This window comes from Diplotaxodon limnothrissa, linkage group LG11, assembly GCF_057381915.1.
Source record: "Diplotaxodon limnothrissa isolate DT_005_m linkage group LG11, D_limnothrissa_male_GT1.1, whole genome shotgun sequence".
NCBI classification, from domain to species: domain Eukaryota; kingdom Metazoa; phylum Chordata; class Actinopteri; order Cichliformes; family Cichlidae; genus Diplotaxodon; species Diplotaxodon limnothrissa.
This window is the reverse complement of record NC_140606.1, coordinates 9,189,574-9,206,674: the sequence shown is the minus strand read 5'-3', so window position 1 is coordinate 9,206,674 and position 17,101 is coordinate 9,189,574. Positions and strand designations below refer to the sequence as shown.

The following is a 17,101-nucleotide window of genomic DNA, read 5'->3' as shown; positions in this document are numbered from 1 at the left end:
AAAATAAAAAAATCTCACCTTATTTTAAACATCTATGGACTGTCCAGAGAAATGTGAATTACATCTGATTGGAAACCTGTGTAAAAATTAAAATGAATATTTTTATTGCTCTGAACATTTTACAAGCTACAGAAAACATCACAAAAAACACATCACACCTCTTTCACACTGCTGTTGTTAGTATAAATTAAAGTTTCAATGATCAAATTGGTATTGCCACCACTCTACAGTCAAAAATTATATGAAAAAATATTTTATAACTGTTTTCTCTGCAACTACAATCTCTTATTTTGGAAGTATTCACATCCGCTATGGCACTCCAAATAATATCTGAGAAAGGCCTGTGTCTACAACTTGATGAGTCCGCATTTACAAGGCTAATGAAACTGACACCATGGAAGCCACCAAGTTGAGAACCTCTTCAGTAGGCTTTCTGGCCATACCTAATATCTAAGTCAGTTGATTCTTGGTCAGGGGGGTGCCCAAATCCCAGTATTGTAATGGAGCTTCAGGTGTCATAATAGATGACCAAATAGGCAGCACTTACAGCAGAGGTGGCCAACTCCAGGCCTTGAGGGCCGGTGTCCTGCAGGTTTTAGATATCACCCTGGGTCAACACCCCTGAATCACATAATTAGTTTGTTACCAAGCCTCTGAAGAACTTCAGGACATGTTGAGGAGGTCATTTAGCCATTTGAATCAGCTGTGTTGGATCATCTAAAACCTACAGGACACTGGCCCTTGAGGCCTGGAGTTGCCCACCCCTGCCTTACAGACTTTTATGGTAGAGCAGCTAGATCTGAGCAACTATGAGACCCATACGGCATTTTAAAGAAAAAAGTCTTTGGTTTAATAAGAAATAAAACTCCACTCTTTGCACAGAACTCCAAACAATATGTTTGGCACAGTAGCAGGCACAGATCATCGACCTACTAATTTGATTCCAGCTTCGCTGTTGCTGCTGGAGAAGTGGGCGGCTGCCCGAGCTGTCATTGCCCTGTTGCTGCACCTGTGGCTGGGGGTGCCGACGGTCCAGGCCGATTCCCTCTCTCAGTCACACGGGGTGGGCTTAGGTTTGGCCAGGTGGCTCCCTGGCCTCAGTCGGCCAATCGGGGTATGTGGCATGGCCTGCGGTGCCAATGACTTGCTGAGCAGTAGCCAAAACTGAAGAATTGGGATGCAAACCAGGAACAGAGAACATCTGCCTTCAAATTATAACTGATGCTTTACTGAAAGTAAAAGGTCCAACTTTTACAGTTTCTGTTTCAGGTTTGTGTTCCACTGTCCATAATTTCACCACTTCTCACAGTTCTATATACTTCTCTCTAATCAATTTCACATCAATCTCCTCCAATTCATCTTGTCTGGTTCTGGGGAACAGCTGGTTTATTCTCCTGCCTTCTATCTCTCTGATGTACCACATTCTTCATTGCACCTTTCTGCAGCCCTGATAGTTAGCTAACCTCCTTTCGTGCTACCTTGACTTTGGCCTCTAGTCTCCTAGGGTACTGCTCGTGTGGCTTTTCAACTTGTAGCCAAGCATCTCACTGATCACTGCTGCCGTAGTGTTAGCTGGTTAGTCTCGGTAATGATACCGTACTTTGGTACCATAGGTACTGTCCAATAGTGCTGCATTCACATCATCTAGTAGATCTTCTGAGGGTAATTCACATAATCTTTCAGTCCAGCTTTGTCCACCCACTGGTAGGACTTCTGGATGTCAGCCACTTCCTCTATCTGCTGGTAGCACGTACCGTGCAGGGGCCTATCCTTCCACGATGGTTCCTCCTCTTAGTCTTGAGCATGCGGTGGGTTGGGGGCATCTTCCTGATGTATTCGTGGGCGTTTGTTGTCTAACACTGGACTGTGGTACTGACACTCACCAGTCCCCGGCCTCCTTCCTTACGCTTAGCATACAGCCTAAGGGTGCTGGACTTTGTGTGAAACCCTCCAGCTTGATGTCAGTGGCTTCTATTTCCTCCTTTGGCCATCTTATTATTCCAGCAATGTAACTGATCACAGGCAGGGTGTAGGCGTTAGCCCGGATCTGTTCTTACCATTCAGCTTACTCCTCAGGACTTGCCTGACCCTCTGCAGGTACTTCGTGGTTGCAGCTTTGCTAGCGGCCTCTTCGTGGTTTCATTTGCCTGTGGGATCCCAAGGTACTGACCTCAATAAATTATGACCAACTTGTAAAAGAAGTCACAGAAGCACTAAATCGATGGTCAAATCTGCCTATATAGGTAGATAGATATACTAGATATACTAAAAAATGACAAAGTTTTTTTTATATTATTTCCAAACACCTCTGCTGCCAACTCTATTCTCTGACAGTTTAAACAAACTATTTAACCAATTTATTTGAAGTAATAGGAGGGCAAGGCTCTGTCTAAAGCTACTTTACTTGACCTATGAAATAGGACGACTCCAACTCCCCAGTCTCAGATGGTATTACATGACTGCCCAACTAACATCAGCTTCCACCGTTAACAAAAATAGAGGTGGTATGCGTTGGGAATATAAAAGGGAAAGGCTTTCTCTCTATGCATTATAACTTATTGACGCTTTCGTCCTCAGACTCAGCAGCGGATAAGTTAGATGCATGGAGAAGGGATATCCAAGAAAACAAATGTTTTTAAACATTGTTTTGTTTTGTTTAAAAACACAAAAACAAACAATAAAAACATGCTTTAAACTTGTGCAATTTAAAGCACTCATACGTACAGTATAACACCCGTCAGGCTCTATCATATGTCCAATCACATTCCAGACATTTGTACCAAACGTTTAGTTGAAGGAGGAACTTTTTTTCTGCTCTTGACGAAGGCCAGATGGTGACGAAGGCCTCTCCTCCCTGCTTAGCCTCATGTCCTTGTCTAGTCTCGTGTTTTTTGTATTACTTTTCCCTGGAACACTCTCACAGTCTGTTCTCTAAAACCTAAAAGAGGAATTATGGGTTTGATCAACTGGTCCCTGAATGCAATTGACACCCTTTTCTTAACAAGAAGTCTGGGCTCAGGTGAGCCTGAGTGCAGAAGATATCGACCTATTAGGAACCATGATAACAGGGTTCTTGCTGATCAGAGCTGGCTTGGCCCTGACTTATCGAAGAATTAAGAAAGCGGAACCAGCTGTTCAAACCCCCACAAGGCTGCCCGCTGGGATTGAAACGATGGGACGACGCATGAGTTTCTCAAAATGGGCTCATTGAGTGCAGCACGGATAAGATCTTGGAGAAGCTCGCGGCTCTCCAACGGGAGATTGAGAGACCAGTGTCAGACTGTTAGAAGAGCTTTGAAAATCATATGAGTTGTTCGCACTAAAGTAAAAACCACCATCACTTCATGCGGATACCCCTTCGGCGCCAGCTGCGGTCTCAAGGCTGAAGCTGAACAAAAACACCCTGATAATGACTGTGTTTAGACTGTTCTTCCCATTCTATTCAAGGCCACCTGGGTTGGCTGGAAGACTGTTTACTTAGCCTGGCAGGGCGAAGGACACTGTCTCAGCTGAACTCTGGACACATACACACACGCACACAGACATTTATACACATGCAGATGTACACTCATCCCCCCTCCCCCTCCAAACACCTTCGACGCTTATTCCCTTCCGATGCTGACGGTGGATCGAGGACCAGCACATAGGCTCCAGGCCCAGATGTACTGTCTACATTGGCCGTCTCTCACCCTTTACCCACCCCTGTTGCTTGTCATGTGGTTCTTTGGTGTATTAAGAGTTTTTTCATGTGCTATATGTAGAGGTGTTTTTTTTCTGTTCTCAAACGGATCTCCCTATTGGAGCTCAGTCTGGGGGGAGTTATTTTTTTCTCCTTATCTTTCCTCATGTGGTGCATTTTCCATTGTTATACCTCTCTGACCTATCTTCCTCATGTGATGTTTTTGTGTAATGTGTGTATGGTCGGAGGGTAAGATTACACCGCCATTGCGTGCAATAGGTCAGCAGCCTTAACATGAAATTTCCCACTTGTGGGACTAATAAAGGTATATCTTATCTTATCTCTTCACCATTGTCTATCGCAGGGGTCAGCAACCTTTAAGACCCAAAGAGCCATTTGGAGCCGGTTTCCACGCAAAAGAAAACACTGGGAGCCGCAAATACTTTTTGACATCTAAAATGAAGATAACACTGTATATATTGTTTTTTACCTTTATGCTTTGTGTGAACTAAAGTGTGTTGCTTATGAAATCCATGAAGTGCTACAGAGAAAATTACATTTTATTCATGTAATTAACACATTTTGAACTCTTAAAGAAATATAACAAAAGGAAAGACACCCAGCACCTGAGCGGCACCCGCAATCGTGGCTCGCCGTTTAACGTCTGTGCTCTCTCTGCTGTTGTTGGTATATGTCGGGCTGTGAGCTGAAAAGCTACAGCCGGCTGTGTGCGTACAGCAACCGTGTGTGAAAAGTGGTCAATAAAGAGATGCTGAAAAGCATGTTCATGCAAACATCGTCGGGTCTGCCGTGGTATGTTTACAACGGGACTTCTGCTCCTGAATCTCTGCACACAGCGTCTGCAAATCGGGGCTGTACGAAGTCACTTTCATCTTCACGCAGGACTGTAAGCTGTCATCTGTGAGGCGTGAGCGGTGTTTGTTTTTAACATAGTTCACGGAGGAGAACAGCTGCCGACATAATGTGGATCCGAAGATCCATAACTGGCCTACCTGGGGTTGAAAGTCTCTATAAATGCACGGCGTTTCAGCGGGTACACCGGCTTCCGCGAGTGTGACGCTTATTTTGAGCGATGAAAAAATATCAAAATATAATTTTATTTTTATATTTCAATGTCACAATAATCTTCCAATTTAGAAGTACATAATAAAAAAAACCTAACATAAATAAAATACACTTTAGCTAAATACTTCAAATTTATTTTCCCAAACCACGTGGAGCCGCACTATAAGGACTAAAGAGCCGCAGGTTGCCGACCCCTGGTCTATGGGAATGTTCTGAAGTTCATGAATTGTAGAAAGATGTTGCCAAGTGTTTGTCTGAAATGTTTAATGTAAAAATCCCCTTAATGGTTAAACTCTGGGTACTTGGTAACAACTAAAAAAAAGCTGACTAAATTACTGGACTATGGACTACTTCAAGCCAGAAGTAGCCTGGCTACTGACTACTTCAGCCCATGTTGGAGGAGTATGGATGCACACTCCATGGGACTCTAGAAGTAGGAAACTGCAGAATCTGTAGGCCTGGAAAGACGAACATACATTGCCAAGGGCAAACGACGGGACTTTGTGAATATCCATTTTTTAAATAATAGTTTGACTACTATTGTTCCAGATAAACACATCCAGACCCTTTTCAGTGCTGCTGCTATTTGTAGATTGCTCTATGGAAATCTTGTTCTGTCCCTATCCCTGTGTGAATGGTGGACAACTTCCCAGTGCACATCCCACTGAATGTTGAAAAAAAATATGACTGGCTGGACTCCTCAACTCATGTGCTGCTTATTAGCTTGGAATATGATGAGTCTTCAATTGTAAACTGCTGGGTCACAGCCAGTAACCATCTATTGTCATCTGTCTTGATGATACATCCAAAACTCAGGTCAGTTTAAAACAGAAGTTCTTTTCTTTGGGAAAATGTTGGATCTTTGTTAATAACGCAGGGGCAAGTGGCCAGAATGGACCTTCAACTGAGCAAACAATAGGGGATCTGTGCTGGAAGAGATCCAGAGGTGCACACGATTATCTTGTAAGCAAATACTTAAAATTCAAAAACATCACATACGGTTTTTGATTTTTTATTGGGCTAGTTTGTGGAACGTATTCCACTTGAGCTAATTTAGGTTACCTGATGTACTTCGGTTTTGTTTACTTACCTATACACCAGTCCTGAACTCAAGACATAGATGTGCCATTTTAAAACAAAAAGAAAGAACACACTCAAAAGCTTAACACTAAAATTCTTCTTTACCTGGTGGTAAAATGTCTGCTGCCATCCAAATCTTCAAGATGTTTTTTCAGTTTTCTGTAAAAGAACAAAAATAAATAAAATATGTTAACATCATTATTATTGTCATCATCATCACTTTGAGTACTAACAGTAGCTTTGGCACCGTGTACAAATTAGATCATGCAACAGAAGAATCATCCCAAACACAGTAGCAAATCTAGAACGCAACGTTTGAAAAAGAAAACAATCCATGTGTTGCATTGGCCTAGTTAAAGTCCAGACCTTGACCAGACCTTAAGACAGCAGTGAACAAACAAATGCCCGCAAACCTCAGTGAACTGAAGAAACAAAGAAGAACAGACCAAAATTCCTTCACAACAATTTAAGAGACTGACGAAGTGGTATAGAAAACTTGAGTGTACTTAGTTTTTCCTCCCACACATTGTTACTGCATTTTTAGTTTAGTTTTTGTTGGATAAGTAGCTGTGATCTAGCCATTGCTCTCAGCGTGAGCACTTCCCTCTCACTCAGTCACAGCAGTGACTGCCAGGGTTCAGTGCTCCTCACTGGGGACATGGCTGCTTTCTGTCTTTACTTATGAGTGTGGCACTTGACAAATTATGTTGTGCTTATAAGAATCAGGATCTTTAAAAAGCAACGGCTTTATTTAAACACAAAAATCTAATCACACACTGGTGACGGCAAGCTACATTGTAGCCACAGCTGCCGGACACTGGCGCCACCGGGCCCTCTGACCACCACCAGTAGACAAACATGGGGTTAGTATCTTGCCCAAGGATATTTGGCATGCAGCTAGGAGGTAGCCTGGGATCGAACCACCGACCTTCTGAATAGTGGCTGACCTGCTCTGCCTACCCCACAATGCAAAGACTTTTCAATTACAATGTAGGCCCATCCCAATGAACCGCTTACTTTTTCATAGTTTTCACTCAAATCGGAACTGTATTTTTCAGTATAAGAACATCATATTTAGTAAGATGTGACACTAACCATTGAAACCATCACCTTATCAGGACAGTATTCACTGATCAAAATCAGATGAGCAGCTTTAGACCCATGCCATGCTTCTGTTTTTGTTTGTTTTTTTTTTTTAAATATAGGAATTATGGTTCAATACCCTCCCAACCCCCCCAAAAGGGGAAATAATAACAGAATTAGATTTATTTACATCACTGTATCTTCTATCTAATTTGCAAGGCCAAAGCACTGTAAGCTTTAACAGAGCAGCATGTTCTTGCAAACCAAGCCAGCTGTGACAGTCCATGCAAGTCAATGCTTGTCAAGCTGGCAATAGTGCTGGTTTGTGCAGTTCCAGTTTACCCTACAGCTACAGGATTTTACCCTTTACTTCTACTTAAGGAAGCAGTATTTTAATGTCAAGTCAATAATACATATTATTTCCCTTGTTAATTTTTGTGCTTTTCCTTAGAAGTAATTTTTAAATTGGCGTTTTATTTTACTAGTTTATACTATTGGCTTATTATTCTGGAAGAGCCATGTGTCAGAAAGATCATGGTAAAACCTTGAGGCCTCGGAGATGTGAGTCATGGGCAGCAAATGAATCTTTTCAAGTGGCACAGATCTGGATTGCAAAATGAAACTCCAAAAATATTGTATTGGTAAAGATACATTGTTTCCATGTCCAGGAGACCACGTTCAGTTGGCCTTCATGAAGTTTGCTGCTTTGCTTCATTGCTTCAAGCTACAAGCTACCTCAACCACACGCCGTTTTAACATGTGTGTAACACAAGCCAAAAATAAATGTAGGTTCCCATTAACAAAACACCTGAAGAAAAAAGGATCGTGCTACCCTTCTTACTCATTTCAAACATAAATCACTTGGCTTTGTAAAGATCATCTTTTGTGCTGATTATAATTTAGCACTTCTTTTCTAGTCTACCACTGCTAAGGTATAGTGCTTACTGGGTCAGTTTAAAACTCCAAAACCAATACACCTTCTTGTCTGCTGTACAAGATGCGGTTGGCATTTAAAGGGTTAACAAGTAGCAACCATTTTGTGTCCAAGACTTGCTACAAAATGGCACCCTCTTTCCTTCTGCTTGTCTATTACACAAACGCCTTTTGCTTGTGAAGGCACACAGGGAGCAGTTCCAAAGGGGACAAAGGAAAAAAATTCTGGAATAGGAGCAGGCAAAATCGTTAAAAGGCTGAAAAGAAGCCCATGGATCAGTCTGACACTGAGATGAGGTTGCTTTACTCAACTGCACATAAAATCCCAGACATCCAACTGTTTCAATCTGTACTCTTAATGTCAGACTTTGCTCCATGCTACTCCAAAGGTCCTCTGCTAAACTGTAAACTGATCCCACCTGACTCTGTAGAAATGCCACACTCACACTGCAGCTCTTGCCTGTCAGTACACTTGTATCTCCAAGGTCATAGGCTTAAATCCTGAGATTCATTGTAAAACGCTTCCTTGGATAACAGCTAAATGACTTCTCTGCTGGCTGCACTAACAAAAAAACCCTCTTTCCATACTTTACCTCTAAAAAGGAGACATTCAGACTGTTTTAGTGTTCGTTTGTGGTGCTGTGGGAAGTGGGAAGTACCACGGGACCTTGGGAGGAAAGTCTTAGTCCTATTTGTTATCTCACTGCTACACATCTGACCAAATGCTGTGTAAAATTGGTATTGTTGTTGTGAGGCTCAGCACTTAATTAGATTTTAGCTTCAAATATGATTTTGATTCTCAGTAATAAGGAAACAAGAACACTGGGGTGAAGCAAGCACTGTTTTACATTCATCAAGCACACCTCCTTTATAGCTATGTACTTTCAGGCCTCTATAAAAGTCCAAACAGACTCACCACGTGTTTCAACTTTAGTCAACAAGTTCTGTCTAGAAAAAATTAAAATCAATATGTTGTTCAGTGACCTTTTGAAAGGCTATTTAATGCTTGCTTGCTGCTGCTCTAATCTGTCAGGAATCTATCACCTGTGCCAGACTAAGGTGTCATCTTACTTAAACTAAAGCCCCTTTTGCCCCATTAGTACCTACTCTGATTGTTCAACAACTACAACAAAGGTGGACACTGAGGCAAGAATACACCTGCTGCTCAGTCTGTGGCTTTGTTCAGACTTCCCTCGTTGCCAGGATTCAAAATTGGTGGGGGGGTTTTTCTTCCCCCCCCCCCCAATCTTTACCAGTCGTCATCCCAAGTCTTTCTTTACAACTCTAGATTCTATAATCTCCTCTTATATTTGGAAGGGTAAACGACCTCGAGTAGCTAAGGTGCAACTACAGAAACCTAAGATTGAAGAGGATCTGGCACTCCCCAACTTCCGCTTATACTATTAAGTTTATTTTGAAAAGTCTCAACAGGAGCTTGAGCTTTATTGTGAAAGGTTTATGTGGAAGATAAACAAGCGGACACGCGATGGTTTTACCGTCATTGTTGCTAACGACAATGCATAAAAGCAGGCACTTGTCCATCCGTAGTGTGGTTATATTAAATATAAGAGAAAGAGAGAACTTTAAGAAATGAATATAGCCACTACAGTGACCATCAAAACCATGAAAAAATATTGCCGTAAACAGTTTATTTTGTGACACCATGAAACAAACGATAGCGTAAAATGAAACGATAGATGTTTTTATATCGTCATCCGATATATCGTTATATCGAACAGCCCTAACCCTTGCTGTAACAGATGCAGGTCCATCCATCCATCTTCATCCGCTTTATCCGGGGCCGGGTCGCGGGGGCAGCAGCCTAAGCAAAGAGGCCCAGACCTCCCTCTCCCCAGCCACCTCCTCCAGCTTATCCGGGGGAATACCAAGGCATTCCCAGGCCAGCCGAGAGATATAATCTCTCCAGCGTGTCCTGGGTCTGCCCCGGGGCCTCCTCCCGGTGGGACATGCCTGGAACACCTCACCCAGGAGGCGCACAGGGGGCATCCTTGTCAGATGCCCGAACCACCTCAGCTGGCTCCTTTCGATGTGGAGCAGCAGCTGCTCTACTCTGAGCCCCTCCCGGATGGCCAAACTTCTCACCCTATCTCTAAGGGAGAGGCCAGCCACCCTTCGGAGGAAGCTCATTTCTGCCGCTTGTATCCGCGATCTCGTTCTTTCGGTCACTACCCACAGCTCGTGGCCATAGGTGAGGGTAGGGACGTAGATCGACCAGTAAATTGAGAGCTTCGCTTTTACACTCAGCTCCCTCTTCACCACGACGGACCGGTGCAGCGTCAGATGCAGGTCTGATAATGCTAATCTAACCCACATGTTTTGGACCTGCCCTGGCAAATTTTTGGGAGGAGATTTTCTGCACTTTGCACAAGGCTTGAAACTAGCTCTCAACCCCCTAACTTGCTCTCTTTGGTACAACAAGTATATTTCCAGAGCAAAGCGTAGGGTGCCGTCTTTTGGTTCCCTCCTGGCTAGGCGTGCCATTTTGATGAAGTGGAAGGCTGCTGCCCCGCCCTCCCATGTTCAGTGGCTTGCTGATCTCTTCCCTCTTCTTTTTTTTTCTGTGTAAACTGTATCCACAATTACTCAATAAAAATATTTTGAATTTAAAAAAAAAATAAAAAAATAAAAAATGGGTGGTTTTGATTTTAGTAAACGAGAGACTCTCATGACGCCACTGACCAGGCAATCAGTGGCACGTAGTCTGACGACGTCACATTTTAGTACCTGCTCAGATCACTTGGGATCCCGGCTGAGAAGGTACTACAAAGAGTACCTGGTACCAGGTACTATGACCTAATGGAAAACCCTGAATACCGTGATGAATCATGCTGAGTTGTTCCAAGTAGGTACTAATGAAAAAGGGCTTAATAGCTTGATTCTACTACTACCACCTACCCGGGTCGGCTCAGTACAGTTCGTCACGGTTTTCCCTTAGATGGTAGTACATGGTTCCAGACTCCATTTTTAGAACCTACTTGGTTGGTGTTCCAAGCATTCCGAGTCCGGAATTGTGACATCAACAAACTGCACAAAAAAAACAACACTGCAATCACAGAGTGTGACAAAAAGTGATACCCCGCAGCAGCAGGTACACCACGCCTCAACATCCTACTTTGTTGTGGTGTTCGTGTTGCATTCAAATGATGTCCCAGGACTTTTGGCCATGTTGCTACAATGACCCCACGCACCTTAGGTGGTACTCCACTGTATTGGAAAAAGAGTCAAGCAGAGTCGAACTGCGTCAAGTTGTGTCGAGCCAATCCAAGTAGGTACGAATTGAAAAGGGCTATTACTTTCGCCACACTGGTTGCTGAATGTGCTAGTTGAGAGTTCACCACAGTCCTTCGTGTCACCATTAAAGCTTGAGGCTAGACTAAATCTCCTCACAAAAACCCCCTCTGAATCAGCTGCAGAAGTTTCTTAAAAGTTTTTTTCCCCAGAAACTCTGAAAAGCTGAGAATCTCTTAGCTGCTCTAATGATATCTAGGCAGCAAAGATTGAATTGCTTGCTTACAAATTCTCCACAACAGGAAGGGCATCTGGCGTAAAAGATTTTTCCAGAAAACATAATCTTTTTAGAATTGGAACATCTCCCTCTGGATAATCTGTGGAGCTCTGAAGTTCCTCAGTGATATCATTAAAATGGCGGTAAACAAACTAACAACGCAATCGTCTTCAATTCTGCTTTCCCAGCCTCAGCACCGGTACGATGTTACAAAACCTGAGAGATGAATAAATGGCTAAAAACAACAACAAAGCATGCCTTGCGTCAGTACTGTGACATCACTTGCCATGGGTATAATGAGCCCCTTAGAATCTCCATTGATCTCCCTGTGGCTACTTGAGCAGTTTTCTAAGTCACTTACTACCTAGACCTCATTTTGATCCCATCTGCAAGAACAAACATCTTGTGGTAGTGACTGCACCCTGGCAGGGGTCATTTGTTACCCTTGCTTACTGAAGCGAGGCCACAGATAAAGTGAGCAATTTCTTAACTGGGTGACGGTTCTAGCCTTCAATAAAATTTATGATTCACCCCAATGACCCCCACAATTTAAACTAACTTAATTTTCTTTACACCACTTTAGCATCTGACTACAATAAGAAAGTGCAAGGAGAAAGTACTATGCAAGCTTTACAGGAGCAGCATATTCCGGTACACAGAGCCCCTATAGACCATGCAAGACACTGTTTACCAAGCTGGCAACTGTGGTGGTCTGTGTGGTGCCATTTTAGCCTAATAATCCTAGTATGTAATCCCATCACCTTTAAAAAAATAAAAAAAATAAAACTATATCCCAAGATTCATTAGTTGCTTTATGTGTTTTTGTCAAAAGCAAGCAAAACGCCTGCAACAGAATCAACATTCATGCGTGTTGCCCTGAGACCTTTAGTGGAAGAACTTCGAAGTGTTTGTTTCCACTGTTTCATATATTACTGCCTTTTTCTTTTTGAGAAGCTATATGCTCAGTGCCATTTGTCTTTTTGTCAAAAGACCGATGAGGATATCATTGTTTCTACCGCACTGTCTAAACTGTCCCCAACCCCCGGGCCACGGACCAGTCGTTTGGTACCGGGCCGCGAGAGATGAGGCTTGGGTGTGAAATTAATGGTTTCAGGGTTTTTATCGTTAACTCAGTTTCCCTGGGTATTTTCACATGTGTTATGAATAAATCTTGCTTTTTTTTGTACCGGTACTGGTTTTATTTTTTTGTATTTATCCGTAACACCTTAAAGGCCGGTCCATGGCACAAAAAAAGTTGTGGTTTAGCCCACATTTACAGTCTTAGTCTGATTGAGCTAAAACAAATATCAGCAAAAGAACAAAGGATGGTTAGCATTATCAACAAATGAATCCTACTTGCTACTAATCTCACAGATCAGCCACTGTGAAGATTTCTTTCTGTAGCAATAATTAGAAATGGTTGTTAACAACCAGTAAAGTTGGCTTTGTAAAGATCATCTTTTGTGCTGATCATAATTTAGCCCTTCTTTTCCAGTATACCATTACTGAGGTATTGTGCTTACTAGGTCAGTCCAAATGCTGCAAAGCCAATACACCTTCTTGTCTGCTATGCAAGATGTGATAGGCATTTAATGGGTTAACAAGAAGCAACCATTTTGTGTGCAAGACTTGCAACAAAATGGCACCCTCTTCTCTTCTCCTGGCCTATTACACAAACTCCCTTAGGCTGCAAGGGCACACAAGAACGAGTGCCCATGCGGACAAAAACAAGCAGCAGCAACAACAACAACAACAACAAAAAAAAAAAAACTACTACAGAGCAGATAAAATGTTCAAATGGCTGAACAGGAGCTCCTGCATCAGTCTGACACTTTGTGACTAGACAGACTGAGCTGCTTTACTACATGACTGAGTAAAGTAGACCTGCCATCGAGGGGAGCAGCAATGAAACGCTCCACTGATAAGGAACTGGTTAGATACATGTTTCTCAAGTGAGATTCAATCCATGTATTCTTGTTAGAAAAATGCTAAAGCTTGACACCTGACCATTTTATTCCCCAATTTCAGGATTTTCACTATAAACTGTTTACTCTCCTGCAGACTTTCTGGGAAGTCTTTAATAATGTCTCTGATTGTGGAAAAAGCACTAAACAGATCTTGTCTGAAAACTTCACACTCATTGCAGCTCTTGCCTGTCAGTGTACTTGTGGCTCCAAGGTCATGGGCCTAAATCCCAAAACTGGATGTAAAATGCCAATTTGGACAAAGAAACCCCACCCCTCATTTCAGTTTCTTTATCCAAGAGTGTTTTAGTGGAGCTGTGGCAGTTAATACACACGAGAAGTACAGGAAGTACCAAGGGAACTGAGGAGGGAGCTTTCAAGCATGATTTTGACTTGCAGTGAATCTTAAAACTTCCTGTTTTTGAAAAGTTTGTTTTTGCATTTTAACAAATCCAGTCCTCTCCTCTAGCACCATGCACTTTCACCCCTCTCTAATAACCTACTGGAACAGGAGCAGAAGGAAACAAAATAGAAAGCAAAGCAACTGGATAACATTTTGCAGAAAGTCTCAGCTTTTGTATAATCTTTGATTTTCTGAGAACCCTATAATGACATATCATTGTAATGATGGTAAAGCCTAAGACTCGTACATATTTCAACCCAACATGGCAGCTATTTGTCCCTATCTTTGGTGCACAAAGTGCAGGGAAGAATATAAAAGCCTTTGGCATTCAACTGGAAAACTTTCTCTGTCATGCTATTGCTTGGTGACGACATCGTCTTTGACTGCCCAAGAGACAACTATCATCGTGCAAAACCACACTTAAGCCCTTTTCCATTAGTACCTACTCAGATCAACTCAGCATAGTACCTGCTACTTTTTTTAGTACTTTATTGGCCGGGATTCCAAGCGATCCAAACAGGTACTAAAATATGCTGTTGTCAGACTGCATGCCACCGATTGGCTGTCCAGTAGCGTCACTGGATGAGTCATGAGAGTGTCTCGTCCCGAAAATCAAAACCGCCATTTTTGAAACTCGGCAACGTAGGAAATGGCAACAAAAAACCAACGCCATGTTTCCCTGGGTGTGAAAAGCTACAGACCGAGCAGCGGGTATATCTCAGTTTCGATGTCCACCGTTGTTGTAGCATTTGTGCCGCATATTATTAGCATTGCAGGACCCGCAGACACGTCATTGTGACGACAAGCACGCAATCAAGGTACTACTGGATTGTAATGGAAAACGATCCAAGTTGAGTTGAGTCTATCTGTAACGAGTCAACCCGAGTAGGTACTTTTCCCACTAGTATCTACTTTGGTCAGCTCTGAATGGCTTGACTCAGTTTTTAGGGTTATCCATTACGTGGTCTTAACAGGTACAAGTTCCTGTTTTAGTACCTACTCGGCCAGGGCCAAGCAATCTGAGGTGATCCAACAATATGCTGTCAACAGACTGTAGGTTAGTCAGTGGCGTCACCCAATCAATCAATCAATCAGTCATGACTAGTGGTGCAACAGATCACGGTTGATCCGAAATCCGAACCGATCCCACTCCACGGTTCGGTACGCACGTGATCCGAAGATTCGAAAAAGAAAAGTATGTGTATGGTGCGCGTGGTCAGTCTGTCAAGCGGTAGTTATGGCCAGTGCTAGTGGTCCAAGTGGCGGAGCAGAGGAGCTTGCGGCATTTAAGCAGGCTTTTGTTGCCCAATCCGACCGGGCTAAAGCTATTACAAAAGCTACTGGGGTGTTTAGCTGCAGATGGGAGGCCGTATTCCGTTGTGCAAAACAGGGGGTTTAAACTGTGATGAACGTGCTTGAGCCACGCTATGATATCTCGTTGCGCGTCCACTTCAGTGTGACAAGATCATTCCAAGCATGTATGAGCAGGAAAAGTTTAAGGGTATGGCTGAACTGTCCCAGGCATCTTCTGTTGCTCTAACTACAAATGGGTGGACCTCCAGGGCAACGGAAAGCCACGTGACCGTGACAGCTCGTTATATCACAGCGGAGTGGTAGATACAAAGCCCTGTACTGCCCTTTAGATTACATTAGATTTGATGAAACTTTATTTATCCCTCGGATGGGTTCCTCCGGGAAATTCAGTTTCCAGTAGCACAGCACTGACAGAAGTTGCAGAATGTGAGCAGAAATATACCATATATAAATACAGAGAATACAAAAGGGATAAATAGAATAAATAGGAATAAGAATACAAGGGAACGGCACATTTCAAGTATTGTGAGTCTATTACACAGCTGGATATTAACAAAAACTAAGGCACTACAGCTTACTTGTTCCCCCCTCCTTTGTTCCCGTTTCCCCTTCCTCTCCCCTCCAGCGAGGAGTTAACAGTTTTATGGCGTGTGGGACGAAGGACTTCTTAAGTCTGCTGGTCCTTGACTTTGGGAGAAGCAACCCGTCACTGAACAGACTCCTCTGGTTGTTTATGGCCATGTGCAGAGGATGCAGAGGATGCCCAGCATGGTCCATAATGTCCATATTACACTTTATCTCCAAAAGTTGATTCTGTTCATCTGGACGTAGTGTTTTGTGGGAGAAACGTTTTGTCACTCATCCAAGTAACTTCTTCAGTCTCAGCTGACTGCAGGTTTCCCCAATCTTATAAACAGTACATTTGCATTATGACTGAAACCAGCCTTTTCAAACCTATTGCACTTTAATTTGTTTTTATATAAGTCCGTGGAATGAGTCTTCAGTTGAATGTTTTTTAATAGGCAAAAAATACTTGAGTAAATGGGGAGTCGAATTTTTGCCTTTTTTTCTATTTTTGCTGATCCAAAAATTTATCCGATCCGTGACTTAAAACCGTGATCCGATCTGAACTGTGAGATTTTTGATCCGTTGCACCACTAGTCATGACAGAAACAAAAAGCCATATATCGAGAAGCAGGTGTACCATTGCCTCAGCATCCTCCGCATACAAATGACATGACAGGACTTTTTGGCTGCATTGCTATATGTACCCCTCGCATATTAGATAGAACTCAATTGTAACCGAAACAGAGTCGAGTCAAGTAGCTACTAGTGGAAAAAGGCCATTATAGTCCGAATCTGTGATCAAGACAAAACAAATGCGGGATTCTGGAAATGTCAATGAAACAACAAAAGGAAAACAGGACGGTGCCACCAATGAATAAATATTACTTACATCTAAACCCACAGAAGAACTGTTGTGAAGCCCATCTTAACAAGGTGCCTTTTTCAGTCTTCCACCACTCGGGTACTGTGCACACTCAATGCAATTGCAAACCAACACACAAAATAGGACAGAGGCACATATGAATTCCATATCCACATCTACCACCTTCATTCTCCAACTCCTGCAACTGGACTACCCAAAACAATTCTACACTGGTGTGCTTACTAACTACTAGCTGAATTGATTCAAATGCTGATTTGATTTTTAACAAAGCTTAAAGTAAATTCTGTTATAATTTAGTGCAGCAGTAACAAACAAGATCGAATGATCAGCACATTTTAAATGTGTCAAAACATCCAACTGTGGTGAGTTACAAAAAACTCTGACCAATGATAGCTGTCAATAAATTAGACCCAACTTATATAAAACTTCACATGCTTGCAGAGCTTTGTTTTATTTCAACAAAACTCACCAAGGACAAGGATTAAGGCTCAAGCTAACACAAGTGGCAGATAACAAACTGAGGAGTGTTGGGGGGTGTTAGAGGACTCTTGTCTTAAGTAAAAATTTACAACTATATAGCACC

The 17,101-nt window shown here is 42.6% G+C and overlaps 1 protein-coding gene across 1 annotated transcript in view; it reads right to left on the bottom strand.

The window, feature by feature from the left end:
* The window catches only part of znf1035 (zinc finger protein 1035), a 29,350-nt gene that overhangs the window by 9,856 nt on the left and 2,393 nt on the right, over positions 1-17,101 (bottom strand). The window contains exons 2-3 of the mRNA XM_085366147.1: positions 5,951-6,004; positions 19-76 (exon numbers count right to left, since the gene is read on the bottom strand). The gene's annotated coding sequence lies outside the window, so the exon portion shown is untranslated. The remainder of the gene's footprint in view (positions 1-18; positions 77-5,950; positions 6,005-17,101) is intronic.